Source organism: Schistocerca cancellata, chromosome 2 (genome assembly GCF_023864275.1).
Source record: "Schistocerca cancellata isolate TAMUIC-IGC-003103 chromosome 2, iqSchCanc2.1, whole genome shotgun sequence".
Classification (NCBI taxonomy): Eukaryota; Metazoa; Arthropoda; class Insecta; order Orthoptera; family Acrididae; genus Schistocerca; species Schistocerca cancellata.
The window spans coordinates 1061395670-1061410579 of NC_064627.1; positions in this window are offsets into that span (position 1 = coordinate 1061395670).

Consider the following 14910-nt stretch of genomic DNA (forward strand, 5'->3'; position numbering starts at 1 on the left):
AGTTAAAAGCAAACCCTTAACTATTGAAACTACAGCATATGTGGAATACAAAGACAACTGCAACAAATAAAACAACTTGATGACTACAGGAAAATGGGAATATGTAGGAAGAGGGAGTGTGGGAAGTAATGAACAACAAAGATGTTTATATGAAGTTTAGGAGAGGAGAAGTGTTGAGTTGTGTCTGGTCATTTAGGATGAGATCTGGACTGTGAGCAAGATGTTTGTTAACGCCGAAAACCGGTTAGCAATAAAAATAATATTGTAAAACAAAAGCAAACTGGTGTTTTTCATTTATTATTATAATGTTGTTGTACAAATCATTTTACTTAAACACAGATGCGCTTAACTTGCCACGAATCCTCTGCTCGACGTCTGTCTCACTACTCCCCTAACGATAGAACCCCCGCACTCTTCACTACCAGGCATCGATGACAAAAGCGAGCACATCTTCCAGCGGCACACCTACTCTGACCAAAGACAGCGCGTGAACCATAAGCGATTCAAAATTGCCGCCTAGCGTCTGAGACATCCAAAGTATGTACAAATTCAAGAAACGCAAATAACAAGAAAATTGAAACACATGAGCACTCGGTCACAATTTTTTAGTCTTATTAACCAGGTTTCCACGCTTCGAAGAGTTCCTTCATAAGAATTTTTTCCCATTAATTTGTAATTATGTTATAGACCACTTTAAATGTCTAAATTCTGATGAAGGCACTCTTAAAAGTGTTGAAACCCGGTTAATAAGATTAAAAAATTGTGACCGGGGGCCCATTTGTTTCAATTTTAATTTATAAACTGTCACTGAACCAAGCAGCCATGTTTAAAGCTTTGCAAATAACAAGCGCCCAATAGACCTGTTTCAGCATGAATGGCTGTATCTTTTGATTGCCTTACCATGGAAGCTTAAAGCTTTCTACTGCCAAGGGACCGTAGACTATAGCGTGAGTCATAAATTTCACCTGGATATGTCAACCTGTTTTGAGAAAAAGGGATCTTAATAGATCGACAGACACAGCCCCATACCAAATGACAAATGAAATGTTCTGTTTTTTCGTTTGATACATTTACAAATTAACACTTTCCGGATTTCTTCCTTTACTTGCACTGTGAAACGTTGCTTCTTGCCAAATTTCATGATTCTAGGTCAGCGGGAGGTACCATACAGGTTTTGATTGAGTTTGCGAGTGTCAAAATATGTGACATAAATGCACGTTTTATCTTTTGATTATGTTGACTTAGAAGATTACATTTTTGACATCACTAAGAGAATGTAGACTTCCATATGGGACATAAATTCCAATGTGATACTTCAACAAGTTCCTGGGAAAAAGGGGCTTAACAGACGGACAGATCGATAACAAATGACAAAATTTTCTTCGTGTGACATAATTACAAATTAACAGTTTTCGGGTTTTTTCCTTTGGTTGTACTGTGAAACCTTACTTCTTGCTAAATTTCACCTTTTTAGGTGACTAGGGAGTACGCTATAGGTTTTGATGAGTGAGTTTTAGACTATCAAAATATGTGACGGCCATATTTTTTGACGGCATTGATTTAGAAGCTTAAACTTTTTTCATCATCAATGGACCGTAGACTTTAGCACGCGACCTAAATTTCAACTTGGTATTTCTACTCACTACTGAGAAAAAGGGTTTTTAACAGTCAAGCGGACAGATAGGTGGACAAAAAAGTGATCTTACAAGGATTGCGTTTTTACCGATTGAGGTATGGAAGCGTAAAAAGGCTAATGCTTGAAGTGAAGATGATGACGGGTAATTATACGAAAAAAAAACTGTAAATGGCTAGAATTTTGCAGCATAACTACTTTTCATTTTGTAAAATATGTGTTCTGTGTTTGTGCTGTTGGCATATAAAAAGATCGAGACAACAAGCTCGATAGATGACGCTGGAAGTTACAACAAAATGGGTAGATGACACTGTAGACGCTATATGGATACGCGTAGCTGAACATGGTAATCTGGGGGAGACCATTATCGAGCAGTGTATGTCCCGTGGCTCAGTGGTGCAATGCATCTCTTCCCACGTACCACCGACGAATAGAATACGTGCCACAGACAATGGTTCCAGTTTTGTCTGCTAAAGACGAACTGCCGCTCTCGTAACGTGGCCGCTGTGTACTGCGCAGTTCATATTCGGCGAGGCGTCCAGTTCATCGGCACTAGAGATGGGGGATCCGCTCTTGAACTAATTCATAGAGTTCAATCTTTCAAAGGAGTGAACAATCAGTGATTCAGAAAAAAAGAACGGTAGCTCCAAACGTTTCCCACGGCAGAGAGAGAGAGAGAGAGAGAGAGAGAGAGAGAGAGAGAGACGGAGCATATCAGCAGCGCCTCTGCTGGTCAGAGCACAGTGCACGCCACACAACACAGCCAGCGCCGGCCTCTGCCCTGCTTCTACCTTGGCTGCCTGCATTGTGCAGTGCCCCATTGGATTTTGTGTTTCACATATGCCGTGCCGTCTCTGTGTGTCGTCTGCCGTGTGCACTGTGCAGTGTCTGGCGCAGCTTAACTTCGCATCGCACTCTGTCGGCGATCGTTTCAGTCGCACGTCCTGCCCTCTGGGCAGCTGATGCGAGCAACAGGACAGAGAGCCACCTAGCGGATAACATAGGAACTACTTGCAAAAACCTGCTCGCAAGGGAACGGACGATTTGTCTCGGAGCAGGTGAGTTCACCGCTCCCCGCCACCCTGGGAACTCGCCCGCTCAACGCTCACCCCACCGTTCTCGACTCTAGCCAGAGCGTCGAGCAAAGCAACTCAGGTGTCACTGTGGTCTCTGCGGTCTCAGCTCACGCAGTAATTCAGCTCGCGGCTCGACCTGCTCAACTCAGCGCCTCTGCATCGGAGTTCGTCCCCACTGGATATTGTTCTTCGTAGTAATACCGCTATGTATATTACATTATTATGTTATGTATACATCAATTGTTTTTATTTTATTTTTATTTGTTTAAACTGATTAGATTAGGTTCCTCATGACTCCTCTTACTATAGGATTTTTATTATGGACACTCGAATTTACGCTTTAATTACGAGCGAACCGATAAATGTATCGCAAAATGTGATACACCAATATTTTCCTTGTTTTATTCTGCATAAGGCTATATGCAGCACTTTCGTTTTACAGGCAAATTTATATTTTTTTTTTTCTTATTCTGGTACGGATTTTGCGATTTTAGGCGTCTTCGAAAGGAAACGTTCACTTTAAAAATATATGGCTTACAATGTATTTGTATGAGGTTAATGAAATTTTAATACATTATAGCCAAATATATTGTTAATGTAAATCTCAAGTTACAACATTTTCCGATCACCCAAAAAACCACGATAGTGCAAAATAAATCAATAATCAAAAACTTTGTCATATCGTGGAAATTTCAATAAACAATACAAAATTCTTACTCATTATCTGTGTTACTTCAAAATAGGATCAAATAAGATCAAAATACAGGTATAGTACTGGAATAAACCAAGTTTAAAGGGCAATGTGCCTTCCATTTATTTTCTATTGTAAATGAGTGGTGAGTCATGAAAAAGAGCTAATTCATTTCAGGGAGTGAACAGTTCTGATCCAATCTCTGAAAAGAACAGTTTTGCCCATCTCTAATCGGCACTGCTGCTGCACCGCATCTTCGTTGTCGGGGTCCTATTTTTAGGTCGGATCTCACAGCAGGGGCTGCGCCATTCTTGCAGTTCCTGCACTACGTTGGCTGGGGATTGGGAGGGGGCAGGGGGACGGTTGAGGAGAGGGAAACAGCCTAATAAAGCGGTGATTGCTCATTAGACGCTGCTTCGCTGTAGGAACTCCGCAGCGTACCGGCTGACGCCGCCATGCACGCACGCAAGAGCGTGAATAATGTGTGCCTCAAGGTAGCAGCATTAGCTTGCAAGACAGGCCCGGGGAACTAGACATTAACGCACACGTCTTTAACAGTGTTGACCTGTCGATTGTCAGTTGCCGGTAATGACGCACTAATGATGTCGAGGTAACGCGTTTCTGCGTCTGTAGCCACGAACAATAGATATGACGCACAGACAATGGCTGGATCACAAAACTCTGCAGAGATCCACAATCTTGGCCTATGTAAATTTTTTTTTTTAAATTACCGCTACCAGTCACAAACTTTGTCAACTGTTGTATTACTTATTTATTTAGCGACATGTTTCGAGGGAATCCCTCATCTTGAGGCTAAATAGCATTACAAAAACAACTTTACAGTAAGGTCATACTGATGTTATATAGTCTTTTCGTAAATGCTGTGGTCATCTTTGTTCTTCTGGCGTGACAGTCTCGTTGTGATACGCTGAGCTGTTTCTCTCTCTTGGTCACTGTTCACAAATTGTCACTAACATAGCAGTTACTTGGAAACACGATCACAAACAGTTCTGTAGTGCAGTGGACAAGATGGCGGTCGAAATACAGCTGGTTTCGAATTGACTATCGACTTGTCGATCTATGTGGTGTCAGATGTTTACAACTCTTCCGCACGTCTTGTTATCGTGTTACAGATGTAGGTTGACGAAATACATTACAAATTGAGCACCTGTTACAATATTATTGAACACATCATGATATAAACTATTTATTTTACATATTTCTAAGCTATAGCTGAAGATAAGGGATTCCCTCGAAACATGTAGCTAAATAAATGAGTAATACAATATGAAACTTCCTGGCAGATTAAAACTGTGTGCCCGACCGAGACTCGAACTCGGGACCGTTCGAGTCTCGGTCGGGCACACAGTTTTAATCTGCCAGGAAGTTTCATATCAGCGCACACTCCGCTGCAGAGTGAAAATCTCATTCTGGAAGTAATACAATAGTTTACAAAGTTTGTGACTGGTAGCGGGAATTTAAAAAGAAATTACATATTTCTCGAAACAGTCACGGTCGAAAAATAGTCAAAATGGCTTCAAAATCTTGGGCTATGTTTAACCTATCGACTGAAGCCAGCATCTTCACAGCCGAAGTCCTTGCAATTAAGGGAGCTCTTCGATATGCGCCAAATCAGTCACCGACATCCTTATTGTCACGGATTCCAGGAGTGCACTGTAGAACCTGGAAAAGCAGAAATGGGGCCCTAGCACTAACCGTCATGTACTCGATGTAATTAAGTTACTCTATCAGCGTGAAAGTCAACATAAACATATCCAGTTGTTATGGATCAAGAGACACTCTGGTGTCTCATGTAATGAGATGGCGTAACACTCGGCGAAACAAACCTGCCTTTCATATACAGATTTTGTTGCTGGCGTGAAGAATAAGCTTCATCAAGAATGGTTACATATGTGGAATATCTCACTGTTCCGGCGTAACGACAAGCGTCGGCAGGAAGATGAAGAACGCAACAGCAGAGAAGGCTGTGACTTCAGCCAGTAGTTCCCTGACTGGGACCGCACCGCGACAGGAGCGGCCTCTAAGGCCGGTATTACACTATCAAATTTCTTTGTCCAATATCTTTGTCAAAGATATTTGATGTGTAATAGGGACTTTGTCAAATGTCGTCCAATATTTGATCAAATCTAGGGCCTCGCTGTATATTTGATTAAAGAAACTGCTTGTCTTCTGTTCACTGCAAAGTGACATGTTACCACATGGAGCGCTAGCATCGCTGCAGCGTACTGTCGTCTGTAGTGTTTTTATAACCATTGCCGGTAAATACAATTGGTGTGTGCCGACAACTACAAAATTAATAGAGATGTCTGAAGCTGATGAGGCGCTTTACAACGTGAGGCACCCTGAATACAAAAATAGATTAAGAAGATTGGAGACCTAACCTGATCTAACCTAACCTAACCTAACATAACCCTCTCCTGTAGCAAGGAATGGGAGTATTATAGTGAGCCTGTCTTCTGAAGATGTAGCAGTTCTTAAGTGAATATTGTGCTTTGTGATATGAGGATACACTTCATTGAGCACATACAGAAATGTATGCTCATCCATTCTTAAGTAATTGATGTACGACTTGACGTCTTCCACTGTAAGCTCACGTAACAAGTTTTGTTGAATGCTTTTATCGTGTCGTCGTAAAACCCACGGCTTCACCCAGATTAGATTAGTTTTTCGTTCCATAGATCCGTGCTGAGGAGAGCCTCGTGGATGTGGAACATGTCGATTTTTTTAAGCTGAAATAACAATACTAAAAGTATGAATAAATACAATACATCATTTGTATCTATTAAAAATTTCGCCAATGGAGTAGAAGGAGTTGGCCAGTAGTAAGTGTTTCAGGCTCCTTTTAAACTGATCTTTATTTCTAACTAAATTTTTTATGTTTCCTGGCAAATTATTGACGATGAGTGTTCCTGAGTAGTGGACCCGTTTTTGAACTAAAGTAAGTTGGTTGGTTTGTGGGATTAAAGGGACCAGACTGCGATGGTCATCGGTCCCTTTTTCCAAATAATAAAAAACACCCACAGAGAATAAAAACGAGTAACAGAATAGATCACAGACGCTTTTAAGTCCTTGTGCAGATCATTTTTGTTCCTGGTATTGTATGTATGAACTGAGTTGTTTCTTGGAAAAAGAGATATATTATTTACGACAAATTTCATTAAGAAGTAAATATACTGAGAGGCAGTAGTTAGTATACCCAGTTCTTTGAAGAGGTTTCTGCAGGAGGTCCGTGAATTTACTCCACAAATAATACGTATTACACGCTTTTGGACCTTGAAAACTTGTTTGACTTCAAGATTTACCCCAAAATATTATCCCATATGACATTATGGAATGAAAGTATGCAAGCTTTTTCATTTTTATGTTTCCTATGTCTGCTAACACTCGAATTGCAAATACAGATTTGTTAAGGCCTTTCTGCAGTTTTGTGGTGTGCTCCTCCCAACTGAATTTATTATCAAGTTGTAATCCCAGGACTTTTAAGACTGTCAACCTCGTATGTATGGTTCCATTTTTTTCCCCACTTCTTTTCCGCATGTGCACACAATGCAATTGGAGTACGTAGAACTGCTGCGGTTAGTAACAAGTTGTTGTCAGCCATCTTGAACTTTGACGAAAAATTTGATGACAGTGTAATACCCCCTCTAGCGCTACGTCAAAGATCTTTGTCAAATATATTGGACGAAATATTGGATCACATCTTTGATCAAATCTTTGACAAAGAAATTTGATAGTGTAATACCGGCCTAACCGAAGAGAATATGAGCGTCGCTCCCGCCAGCCTCAGCCGCACAGTAGAAGACGGACACTAGTAGACCTGGCACTAGAAGAGACCACTGCAAGAGCTGTTATTTGTGATCCATATACATTACTTGCATGGACATTCTATATGGCGAAAAACATTGATTGTCTGCATGTCGCCAATAGCTTGCGACATGACATTGTAAACCAAAGTTAACTATTGTCAATCTACTTTATTGTAATAAAATTCATTAAAGTGATTTGCTCGAATTGTTGTATAGCTATACGAGAAAGCAGCATCCTTTAGGCACCTTACAAGGGACGAGTGGGCAGGACCCCACCCTCACAACAGTCCAAAGAAACACATTTCGCTGCAATACAGGCGAGCATTCCGCGAAAAACCAGGTTCCCCCAAATCACGTTATCGAGATGTCGTACCACTACCATAACGCGCATCCGGCTGAGTCACGGCTCTTACCTTCACATCTCTACAGCATGAAAGTTCAGCCATCTGCGTACTGCGAAGACCACCCAACTGGAATTGCAGACTTCAACCATGTGATACTAGGATGTTCACGCTATGACAGACAAAGCCGCAAGTTTCTTAAGGCCTTCATGAGAGCAGGAATTGCTCAACCCACATCTGTGGCGGACCTATTCCGACAGTAGAACACAACTATGTCTGTGTTGCCCAGTTTGTGCAAGAAGCGAATATCCAGTTATAAGTCAGACAGAAAGGTTCCAGCGTAATAGGTTGTGATATATGGACTGTGTTGAGTGCGTGAATGTACAGACTATACCATGAAGTTTAACTGTAATTAATATGTTTTTTAATGTGTCTACTGTATATGTGTACCAAAACTGTAGTTACTCACTTCTCTGCCTAAATGGTTAATGCCAAAGGACAATAAATTATGTGACTCTTCAAGCTTTCCCGATGAGAATAAATTAATTTTTTTTAAAAATCGCAAAACTAGAACTAAAATACAGGAGACTTCACTGACGTCGAAGATGGCTGTCACCTGAATTATAGATCCATCAGGAATATTTCGACTCTCCCAGAGCTGCCCAATTCGACTGTTGGTGTTGTGAGTGCCAAGTAGAAATGCAAAGCAGCATCCATATCTAAACCGATAGTAGGTAGACCTCTCATGTACTGACGGACAAGGATTCCGGACGTTGAGCATTTCGTAGAGTGGTTCTGAAAAAATTCACATAAAATCAGCGGAAAGAATGACGTAAAATGGTGGACCAGCTCCTCATAAGCCACACGTTTCTGCAGTTGTGCTAAGCGGTGCTTGACGTGGAGTAAAGAGCAACGCCAGCGAACATTGGGTGACTGAAAACGAGTGATTTGGGATGACAAATCACGGTATACGCTGTGGCTACCAGATGGAAGGGTTTGGGGTTGGTGAATACCTGCAGAATGTTACCTGCCACTATGTGTAGTGCCAACAGTGAAGTACAGTAGTGGTGGTGTTATGGTATGGGGAGTGTTTTTCGTAGTTAGGGCGTGGTCCCTTATTGTACATAAGAAAACGTTAAATGGGGAAGGTTGGGAACACATTTTATAGCAGTGTATACAGTGTGGATGAGAAGTTCGGAGACAATGATTGTTTGTATCAGCGTAACAATCCACCCCATTATAAAGCAGCATCTACAGGGTGTTTCAAAAATGACCGGTATATTTGAAACGGCAATAAAAACTAAACGAGCAGCGATAGAAATACACCGTTTGTTGCAATATGCTTGGGACAACAGTACATTTTCAGGCAGACAAACTTTCGAAATTACAGTAGTTACAATTTTCAACAACAGATGGCGCTGCGGTCTGGGAAACTCTATAGTACGATATTTTCCACATATCCGCCATGCGTAGCAATAATATGGCGTAGTCTCTGAATGAAATTACCCGAAACCTTTGACAACGTGTCTGGCGGAATGGCTTCACATGCAGATGAGATGTACTGCTTCAGCTGTTCAATTGTTTCTGGATTCTGGCGGTACACCTGGTCTTTCAAGTGTCCCCACAGAAAGAAGTCACAGGGGTTCATGTCTGGCGAATAGGGAGGCCAATCCACGCCGCCTCCTGTATGTTTCGGATAGCTCAAAGCAATCACACGATCATCGAAATATTCATTCAGGAAATTAAAGACGTCGGCCGTGCGATGTGGCCGGGCACCATCTCGCATAAACCACGAGGTGCTCGCAGTGTCGTCTAAGGCAGTTTGTACCGCCACAAATTCGCGAAGAATGTCCAGATAGCGTGATGCAGTAATCGTTTCGGATCTGAAAAATGGGCCAATGATTCCTTTGGAAGAAATGGCGGCCCAGACCAGTACTTTTTGAGGATGCAGGGACGATGGGGCTGCAACATGGGGCTTTTCGGTTCCCCATATGCGCCAGTTCTGTTTATTGACGGAGCCGTCCAGGTAAAAATAACCTTCGTCAGTAAACCAAATGCTGCCCACATGCATATCGCCGTCATCAATCCTGTGCACTATATCGTTAGCGAATGGCTCTCGTGCAGCAATGGTAGCGGCGGTATGGATAGAGGTGTAAACTCTGGCGCATGAGAAGATACGTGGACGTTGGCGTCATTTGGACCGCAGCTGCAACACGGCGAACGGAAACCCGAGGCCGCTGTTGGATCACCTGCTGCACTAGCTGCGCGTTGCCCTCTGTGGTTGTCGTACGCGGTCGCCCTACCTTTCCAGCACGTTCATCCGTCACGTTCCCAGTCCGTTGAAATTTTTCAAACAGATCCTTTATTGTATCGCTTTTCGGTCCTTTGGTTACATTAAACCTCCGTTGAAAACTTCGTCGTGTTGCAACAACACTGTGTTCTAGGCGGTGGAATTCCAACACCAGAAAAATCCTCTGTTCTAAGGAATAAACCATGTTGTCTACAGCACAGTTGCACGTTGTGAACAGCACACGCTTACAGCAGAAAGACGACATACAGAATGGCGCACCCACAGACTGCGTTGTCTTCTATATCTTTCACATCACTTGCAGCGCCATCTGTTGTTGAAAATTGTAACTACTGTAATTTCGAAAGTTTGTCCGCCTGAAAATGTACTGTTGTCCCAAGCATATGGCAACAAACGGTGTATTTCTATCGCTGCTCGTTTAGTTTTTATTGCCGTTTCAAATATACCGGTCATTTTTGAAACACCCTGTATGAGGTAATGGTTTATTAACGATAACATTTCTGGAACGGACTGGCATGCCCAGAACCCCCCGCTGAAGCTAATGGAATTCCTTTGCGCATTTAGATCGTCGACTTCTTTCGACCAAGGTGTCCAACGCCACTACCTTCTATGATTTTCGCTCTTCTACGTCTATACTCTGCAAGCCACCGCGAGGTGCATGACGGACGGTAAGTCCCGTTGTATCTGTTATTAGGCTTGCTTCCTGTTCGATTCAAGTATGGGGCGCGGGAAGAATGACTGTTTGAATGTCTCTGTGCCTGCAGTAATTATTCTAATCTGACCCCCACCATCCCAATGTTAGCGGTATGTAGGCGTTTGTAGTATATTCACAGAGTAACCATTTAGAGCCGGTTCTTGAAACTTTATTAACAGACTTTCTCGGGATAGTTTATGTCTATCTTCAAGAGCCTTCCAGTTCAGTTCCTTCGATATCTCTGACACTCTCCCACAGATGAAACAACCTTGTGAGCATACGTGCTGCCCTTTTCTGTGTACGTTCAATATCCCCCGTTAGCCCTCTTTGGTACTCGTCCCACACACTTGAGCAATAGCCCGCCTCTCGTGGTCGTGCGGTAGCGTTCTCGCTTCCCACGCCCGGGTTCCCGGGTTCGACTCCCGGTGGGGTCAGGGATTTTCTCTGCCTCGTGATGGCTGGGTGTTGTGTGCTGTCCTTAGGTTAGTTAGGTTTAAGTAGTTCTAAGTTCTAGGGGAGTGATGACCATAGATGTTAAGTCCCATAGTGCTCAGAGCCATTTGAACCATCATTGAGCAATAGTCTAGAACCTGTCACTTCAAATGGCTCTAAGCACTATGGGACTTAACATCCTAGTTCATCAATCCCCTAGACTCAGAACTACTTAAACCTAACTAACCTAAGGACATCACACACATACATGCCCGAGGCACGATTCGAACCTGCGACCGTAAAAGTAGCGTAGCTCCGGACTGAAGTACTGGTCATGAAAGATTTGTAAGCAATCTCCTTTGTAGACTGATTGGACTTCCTCAGTCCATTCTATTGCTTGCGCCTTGTCCCGCGGTTACGCAGGGTCGGCCATGGTTAACTGGATTTGGCATGTTAATTGTAAGGGGTGGCCAGATGCCCTTCCTGCCGCCACCCCGTACCCCCCAGGACGGACTTTGTGTACCCAAGCAGCCTGCGTCTACTGTAAATCGTGAAATAGTGTGAATGTGTTTCAAATGTGTAACTGAGGCGGCACGTGGGGACCAGCCCGGTATTCACCTAGTAGGATGTGGAAAACCGCCTAAAAACCACATCCAAGCTGGCCGGCACACAGGCCGTCGTCGTTAATCCGCCGGGCGGATTCGATCCGGGGCTGGAGCGCCTACCCGAGTCCAGGAATCAGCGCGTTAGCGCTCTCGGCAATCCTGGCGGGTTGACTGGACTTCCTTAGTATTCTACTAATAAACCGAAGTCTACTACCTGCTTTACCCACGACTGAACCTATGTGATCATTCCATTTCGTATCCCTACAAAGTGTTACAACCAGGTGTTTGTATCAGTTGGCCGCTTTCAACAGTGAAATATTGATATTATAGTCATAGGATACTACGTTTTTTCATTTTGTGAAGTGCAAAATTTTACATTTATGAACATTTAGAGCGAGGGCCTGTGGAAGGATGGACTGCCATTCCTCCATAGACACTTTATTGAAAGTGTCTCCAGCTTAATTCAAGCCGTCACAATGGCAAAGTGTGGACACATCCCATGTTACCGTCAACTACATGTGTACGGAGACTTTGATCACATAGTCTATAAAACAACAAGAAATGAGCAAGGAAATTATATCATTCTACCAAATAACATGTTTGTTGCCCAGTTTCACTTCAAGGATATAAATACTCAGACGCTTTGTGTTGCTACACTGTAATTTTTTTTCAGACACGTTTCTCATTTTTTATATTACATATATCTTCAGGGGAATTTTTAGTTGAAATGCTTTCTGTCCTACTGAAACTAAATGGTGTGAAACACTTCACTGCTGATTTACCAATGGCTTCAGATTCATTGTCCATCAACTAACGGCGAATAAACAAACAGTTCTTACAACAAACGGCAGAGTTCTTGTACTATAATCTCAAATTACTGTCGGATTAACACTGAAGTGTTTCACATCAACCAGTTAACGAAACACAAGGTAACCAAAATATTTCAACACGAATATATGCTGAATTTTCGCAAGTGAAGCGGAAGTGCGCCTATTAATCTGTGTTCATGTGAGAGGGAAAGCAGACATCGGCGGACGGAGAAGTAATGAAAACAATCCAATGAAGATGGCTTTAATATAAAAAGGCGACACGCCTGTGGAAATTATCATTATACCGAAGCAACAAGAGGGCGCTTGATCATATGAAACTTGTTGTTGTAGCCAAAATAAAAGTAGCCCAGAAAATTTTCTTACGTCTGATACAAACTTAGGTACGCTAGTTCATCAACGGCGCAACTATTCTTCACATGATAATCACACCCAGTTGTGACTGTCCCAGTTCCTAATGATCTGCTTTGTTGTCTACATTATGTTGTAAGGAAGTACGAAACGACTTATCGGCCGGTTTTATTTTTTCATATAGTCGTATGTAGGTAACAGCAAGAATGTTGCCGTATAGCAGCAGAAAAGAATTGAAATGGTCACGAAGCACTTCAGTTTCGTTGTATGTACGCTCAGTGAACAAGATCAAATGGTTCAAAATGGCTCTGAGCACTATGGGACTCAACATCTTAGGTCATAAGTCCCCTAGAACTTAGAACTACTTAAACCTAACTAACCTAAGGACATCACACACACCCATGCCCGAGGCAGGATTCGAACCTGCGACCGTAGCAGTCCCGCGGTTCCGGACTGCAGCGCCAGAACCGCTAGAACACCGCAGCCGGCAGAGCAGTGAACAAGATAAAAAATTGGAGAGCGACCTATATTTGAGCGTGGAGGACTCCTTGGTAATTGGTTAGGCAGAGACGCAATTCGCCAGTTCAAATAAACGTGCAACACGATTCGCTGGCACGGATTTTCGCCTGTGCCGGAGCGTAATTGATTTCCGGATTGGAGTTTTCTCGGCCTAGGCGAGAGTTCATCGGTATTGGTTCCCCCTGCCGCAAGCTATAAATGTAAGCCGGAATTCGTTAGCACATTTTTATTTTTCTACATTAGATGGTGAGGAGCGTTGATGAGCAGACGGTAACTTCCCCTGCATAAGCGTACCTGGGTTCAATACCTTATGGAAATACTAAAGAAACACTCAGAAATGAATCATTTGTGTCCGCAGTAAAGAGTGAAATCACAAGATTAGCTGCTCCAATATAATTATTCGAAACAAGATTGACCTTCACAATACTGTCTCCTCTGTCCGACACTTTTCGAGAACAGTTAAAGGCCTTTAAACTGAAATATCGGCATTGCCGGTTGCACGGAACTCTGAAGGTGCCATTTAGCATCTAACAGAAGTCTGTGCTCACTGTACGACCTTACGCTATAGGTTGGGGGAAGGGGAGTAGCCGCAAATCCGCATAAAACTGAACATTAACAAAAATTAAGGAAACGGTGATTTTTATTCTTCATACCGTACCCGTTAAATCTGTTTCCGTAGCTACCTACAAGGGTGCCCTCAATTCGATCACAAATTTGGTCCAATACTGGCTGTACTGAATGCTTTGCTGGAGCCGAGGAATGCGGCAACAACCAGGGCGTCTTTGACATCGGTGCCCCGGATCTCAAGGAGGAAAGGAGCGAGCTGAGTTTCGTAAGATCTCTGTTTGTCGGATCCATGTTGATTTGTACACAGGAGGTATTTGATCTGCACGGAAGTCATAATGCGTGAGCATAGTAAATCTTCTATGGTCTACATTTCTACAACAGACTGAGGTCAACGACATAGGTCTACAATTATGCCCGTCCGTACGACGACCCTTCTTGGAAAGCTGCATTACCTGAGCTACTTTCCAATTAATAGCTATCCTTATTGTTCAAGCGACCAATAAAGGAGACCGAATTAATTATTTCTATCTTCTCTCTGTAATATTCCGTTCTGCTGCCAGTTCGGTCTCTGCACGACAGATTATTTCGATTCGTTTAATGACTTTATGTAAGACCAAAATATCTTAAGATTTTTAGTCAGATCGTTTGGCAAAACCTTACTTTCAGATTCATTGAATACGAGCACTTTTCTTATTGCTCGTCTTACGCTTCTCTTGGGAGTCATTCAGCTTTTGTTTGTGTATCATTTTTGTCTGACTTCGCTTAGATCAGAGATGACGCTCTCTTTAATTTCGCAACAAATTCCAAATTTCTAACACGCCTATTTAACTTAACGTTCTTATTTCTTCTCCCTGAACTTTAATTCATCTTCTTCACGTCTTCTTAGTTTCTGTTACTGCTTGTTCGATGTACAGACGAAATAATATGGAGGATCTCTTCTCAACAACTGCCGCTCTTTCACGTCCTTCGATTGTCAGAAATGAAGTTTGGTGTATGACCAATTATTATAGATGGAGTTTTCCTCTCTGTACCATTTCCT